The sequence below is a fragment of the Crocodylus porosus genome, unplaced genomic scaffold, assembly GCF_001723895.1.
Source record: "Crocodylus porosus isolate Cpor-Errol unplaced genomic scaffold, CroPor_comp1, whole genome shotgun sequence".
Lineage (NCBI taxonomy): Eukaryota > Metazoa > Chordata > Crocodylia > Crocodylidae > Crocodylus > Crocodylus porosus.
Window position 1 is genome coordinate 15,762,583 of NW_017728922.1, and position 5,906 is coordinate 15,768,488.

A 5,906-nucleotide genomic window follows, 5' to 3' on the forward strand; every position below is an offset into this window, starting at 1 on the left:
CTGGCTGCTGGTACACTCACAACCAAACCAAACCTCCCTCCCATCCCCACAAACACTAGATGGGGGTTGTCCCACAATTAACAACTGCTTGCTTGGACAATGAAGGACATTAAATATCTTACCTAAGCTCTGCACCACATGTTGAAAACTTCCCTGACCTCCCATGCCCATGACCAAAAGGTAGGTTTTGTTGCAGACCTTAAAATGACTCCCTGCCTGCCTGTATCCTGGCACCCAGCCACCCCCAGGGCACGGGATGGGGTCGAGGTCAAGGACATGGAATATTCAACTTGGTCCATATTGTGCACCATTACCTCCCCCACCCCCCATTGCCAAAACCATGATCACCCTATGGAAATTGCTCATGTAAGACTTTTATAGCTATCGATTGCTTACTGATAGAATGGAAACGTTTTTCCAACAAGGTCAATTCTAAAAAGGCTGGGTTTTCTTGCCTGTGGTGATTTACCACCATTTTCATCAATCACCAGCACAATAGTTTTTTGAGTACATTTCTCAGTGCCAGCACCAAGACTCACAAAGGGAAAAACTGCCACAGATGTCTGAACATTGCACAAATCCCACCTATATTACTATGCATCTCTTCATAAAAGGTTCACAAGTCTTAGGTTATAGGACATACATGAGTCCAGGGCATAAAGGAGCAGTTTGGTCTACAAACACTTTCCCTGATCTCCCCCCACCTGGCACACTTGTGGGCTATGGAAGGGACAAAGAAACAGCAACATCTGGAAGAGAAGTCAGATACCTTACGAGGCCAGGGACCAGACTAGGCTTATGCAGAAGCTGAGGCACTAATTGATATTTGGGATGAAAGGAAGGTGCTCACACAACTAGAAAACCAAAGAAATAAGCTGGTGTACATGACTATGGCAGAACTATTGAAGGAATGTGGCTACAATCACGACTGGGACCAATGTCGGAGTATAATCAGGTCCCTAAAGTGTGCCTTCCATTGCATCAAGAACAATAACTCTCATTCTGGGGCCTCATGCAGAAAGATCCTGTTCCATGACAATCTGGCTACCATCCTTAAAAGAGATGCTGGAGACATTTGCCTGTTGGCATTTGGCACAATAGGTGTGCTGCATAAGACTGCCACAGTTACCCACAGTAACCCGGCACCACAGTATGGCGGACAACCCTGGGAATACAGAGGGCTGCATTGCAGCCACTTCAAAAATTGCATGCAATTGGCCTCAGTCACAGTCACAGACAAACAACCTTGGTTGGGACTTCTCAAAGGACCTGTTTTGCATGGAGCAAGAAATGAGCGTGTCCTCTACTACTGTCTCTCCGCATGTTTTGGCACCAGACACAGGATGCAGGACAGCAGGGCAGGCTGACAAACAACTGTTCATGAGGAAGAAGATGTCTCCAACTCCACCAATATGCTGTCACAGGAGGCTTCAGGTTCCCAAGAAAGAACATTTGGTTCTGTGCAGGAGACACCACAAACCTTGTGACCAGTAGCTTGTAAGTTATAGCAATGGTAGGAGACATCAGGCTAAAAGATTTGTGCTACACATTTTTTTAGACTGGTGGGGGGACTGCTCACATTAACCAAATGTCAGTTACTGCCTATGTGATCCTACTGTGCTGTTGAGGGGTGGGGGGGAGGGAGTTAAAAGCACTTGGTGGTTGTTGGTAGGTGTTTCTCCTTGGGCGGTGGGGTGGGACAGGTACAACCCAGTGAGGAGGAGGATACGTTGGGATGGTTTAGGGGGGATCTTGATAACACGGGTGGTGGGGGGGACTGGTTAATAATTCTTACAGAGAGGGGCTTTTAAAAATATTTTAAAATAGACTAACAGCTCATGTGACCTTTCTTTTTCTCTTTTTATAGCTACCCCTAGTACTGCAGCTGTGGTTCCTAGATCATCAAGAGCAGTTGATAATGCTGGCATCAATGTAATTACACAAGAAGACAACAAAGAATGAAGAAAAACATTCTTGAGCTACTGGCAGAAGCGTGCCAAAGCTTATCTACGAGCACTGACCTATTGGCAGGCAACATTACAGACATCTTTGCTAAGCTATTGAGCTGGGAGGAAGCCAATTTCAAAGTTATGGAGAGCAGCACTAAGGAATTCATAGAAATTGCTATGGGCTTCCATGAGGATGCTGATTGTCAAGGGCATCTGGAGGCAAGGTTTAGACAGCAGCTTTTCACATGAATTGACGATGGCAACACTGAGAATAGGCCAGCCCAACCCACTGTGGATGCTGTTCCAAAAGACAGCTGCGCCTCCTCTATCCACAAGAGGAGAGTGCCAGTACACTTCAGGGATGAAGGGGAGGAGGATACAGAGCAGCCGGGGGGTGGGGGCCGGAGGTAGGCATCTCATGGGGCACCAGGTTCTTTTGCCTAAAGCATGAGTGTACCCAAAGCTGAGCAACACCTAATTAAAATTTCCAGTCTGCAGGCAGTCATCAGTGCTCCTACTTTAATGGTTCTCTAACTTATTATTACCTTTTATTACTATGTAGTCAATGAATGTACCTTTTTCAGTTTTCATTACGGAGGCATATATGACAAAAAAGGGGTGATGGGACTTTGCAGTTTTTCGTGTGGTGGTGTGGGTATGAAGCAATACTGCCTCATCTGCTCTCAACTTATCTTATGAAATCAGATTAGCCTTCTATCTTTAATGTCTCTTTAACATGATATTGTAATGGGTGTGTGGGGAGGGGGTAGGAAGTCGGTTTATAGTTAATTTTACTGCCTATCTGTTATTACCATTCTTACTATTGGTTTAACTGTTTTAAAAGTGTTTGTGAAACATTCACTGAAATAAAGTTCACCAAAGAACTTTTCCAAATGTGTAGAACTGTTTACTTGCAAACAAGGAAAAATGTAAATTCCCTTTTAAACCCACCTCCATTCATTCTCCAAAGACTACCCAAATCGCATCGCCAGCAAATGACTTTCTGTCTTGGTGTCCAACGTTGGGGCTTGCAAGTAGCAATCCAGCCATAATGGTGCCTCACACTCCCTATCCTCCACCAGCAGAAATTCCTGTGTTCTCCATCCATCCCAATTCCAGCTGGTAACCCCCAACCAACATAAATTGCTTTCCTGTGTGGAAGGGCGCACCCCAGAGCTTTCACACTACATCATCCTTTACCCTTTCTGGTGTGCTCTTCTAGGGTAATCCCAGGGTTTACCCACACATTTCTCGCATTGGCATTACAACTCCCCCTGACATCATTCAATGCAGTAGACCCTGGTGCTTTCTCTTAATCTCTTCTGGGCACAGCCATGTCAAACCAAGAATGACCCCACTCCCTGTGACTATTTGCCCAACACTTCTCTGCAAGTCTGCACATCTTTTTGGTGGGAAGCCACCTTTCTGGGTCTTTTCCACTCCCAGCACCCCGTTTATTTTCCCCTCCCCCAGCATTACACATTCCTTCACAATCTGCAAATTTAGAGATGCCTGGGGTCCCCTTATAGATGGAGGTGAAAGCTGGCCAAGAAATCCTTTCATGGTTCCCTGAAGGCATCGCTGCAAGCATCGTAAGTTGCTTTGCCGAGCAGCCAACAATTTCTTATGTTATTCAAATTAGGGGTTTCCTGGCCCCCCAAACACCTCAACCCTTCCCCATGTCATGGATGGCACAGGTAGGTGTACCCTACCTGCCATGGCTGGCCAGGAAACCACTGCCAAGCCATGGGTCTTTCTTACCTTCCTCCACCCCCTCCTTCTGACTCACCCTATTGTAAGCCCATAACATGAGGTTCCATCCAAGCTAGGCACTCTTGCGCCCTCACAGACTTTGGGTATTAATGGGGTCAATAGCATTGCTTGGTGACAGGGAAGCTGCCCATACCAGCACTGACCCTGTACCCTTTGACACCCCTCTGCACATCGGGCTTTCCAATGGAGGTGTGTGCCAGGGGTTGGCCCACTCTCTGCCAACCTTAGTGGGATTTTGGTTTTACGGTCCCCCACTGGTCACCCAGGCAGGTCCCTCATTGCCAGGTTGGCTCCCCCTGACACTGAGCAGAGTAGCAGACCATGGCACTGTTTCCTCATCTCTCCTTCCACCAACAGGTCAACCCGGGCTTGACCCCATTCCCCCTGACTATTCAGCACCACAGATGAAGATACTTTCAGCCCCCATGGGCTGCTCCTGCAAACCTGCACATGGTTTTGGTATGAAGCTGCCTTTCCTGGGCTTCTCCCTTGGCAGCACCCTGATGCCTGGGAGTGTACAGTGGCCAGCAATGCACAATTTGTAATGGTCTGCAAATTCAGGGGTGCCTGGGGTCCTGTAAGCTGCAGGTGAGGGCTGACTAAGCCAATCCTTCATGGTTCACCAAAGCAACACCCCACCTTTCTCACCCTGGTCCCTAAGGTGCCCCTAGCACCCACCCCAGCTTTATCTGGATAGGGTGATCACATCAGGCATCCAAAGTCACTTCACCCAGCAGCCAACAATTTCTATCGGTCTTCAAATTAGAAGCTAACCCTAGCCACCGCAAAAGCTCATATTATCATAGTGCTTAGGGTTGGAAGGGACCTAATCAGATCATCAGATCCGATCCCAAGCCCCAGGCAGGAACAGGTGCCATGGTCATATCACTCCAGCCAAATATCTGTCCAAACTCCTCTTGAAGACCACCAAGGTAGGAGAGAGTACTACCTCACTTGGGAGACCATTCCAGAGCCTGGAAGCCCTAACTGTAAAGTAATGTCTCCTGATGTCCAGCCTGAACCTTCCCTCTAACAATGTGTGGCTGTTATTCCTAGTAACCCCAGATGGTACCCAGGGAAACAGAACCTTCCCCAATTCTTGCTGGTCCCCCCTAGTGAGTTTGTAAACCGACACTAGATCCCCTCTCAGTCTTCTCTTGTGGAGGCTGAACACAGCCCTTTAGCCTCTCTTTGTAGAGCCTGCCCCACTGCCCCTGGACCATGCTAGTGGCTCTCCCCTGAACCCTCTTAATGATAGCCACATCCCTCTTGAAGTGCGGCGCCCAAAACTGGACACAGTACTACAACTGTGGCTGACCAATCAGGTGGACCATGTAGGCGGGCTCCCCAGGGCAGGTGATTGTCTCTGATATGTCTTCCATCAGAGGTCTATATTGAGCAGATTCTTTTTGGTGTTGGGTGGTGGAACCGGAGCTTGCTCCATCCACTCCATGCATTGACCTGGTATTCCAGTGCTTCCAGGACTGGTGCAAAAAAACAGGAAAAAAAAATGTTACTTCTTCAGAAAATTGGTGGGAGAAGACAAAGAAAATGCAGCTGACTCAATCTGGCAAAGGGGCATTTAGCACAGGGTCTTCAAAGGCCACCCTAGAGGGGGAGTGGACAGGACAGGAAAGAGGACACCAACACAATGGGACTTGGAGACAGTAATAATGACAGTAGTAGCAGCATCAGCAGTAGAAGCAAGTTCGATAGTGGCAATGATAGCAACAAAGACAGTGAATGAATGGAGAATGTAAACCCCAAAATTGGGGCTAGGACTAAGAGAAACTGCAGTTGGGTTAGGGAAAGGACTGTGGATGGGTGCGTAGGTGCATGGGTCCACAGGTGCATTCACTGTAATGGGTGCATAGTCTTTAAACATGGTTTAAGGTGAGTGAAGAAAAGTTAGTCTGCTAGATCAGAAGTGGGCAATTATTTCAAACAGAGAGCTGCTTAATGAGGTTTGGTGAGCTGTAGAGGGCCAAATAGGTAGCCCAACCCCTTGACAGGTGCTCTGCCCCCTGGCCGTCATCTTAGGACCAGAAGTCCCACCCATAACCCCTGACCTTTGCCACCAGAAGTTCCACCCCTTACCCCTTGGAAATACTCCTTTTAGGAAGGGGGAGTTGCCATTGTAAAGCCAGAAAAAACCCCAAATCATACACTAAAAGTCAAACACCT

General features: G+C 47.8%; 1 long non-coding RNA gene across 2 annotated transcripts; it reads left to right on the forward strand.

Annotated features, from left to right (window-relative positions):
- Positions 1-273: 273 nt before the first annotated feature.
- Positions 274-2,838, forward strand: LOC109313240. 2 transcript variants are annotated; one of them, XR_002102005.1, is made up of 2 exons: positions 274-1,513; positions 1,878-2,838. It is a non-coding gene; the product is annotated as an uncharacterized LOC109313240 (long non-coding RNA). The 2 variants fall into 2 exon arrangements; XR_002102006.1 differs by having other exon boundaries at positions 274-1,497.
- Positions 2,839-5,906: the final 3,068 nt, after the last annotated feature.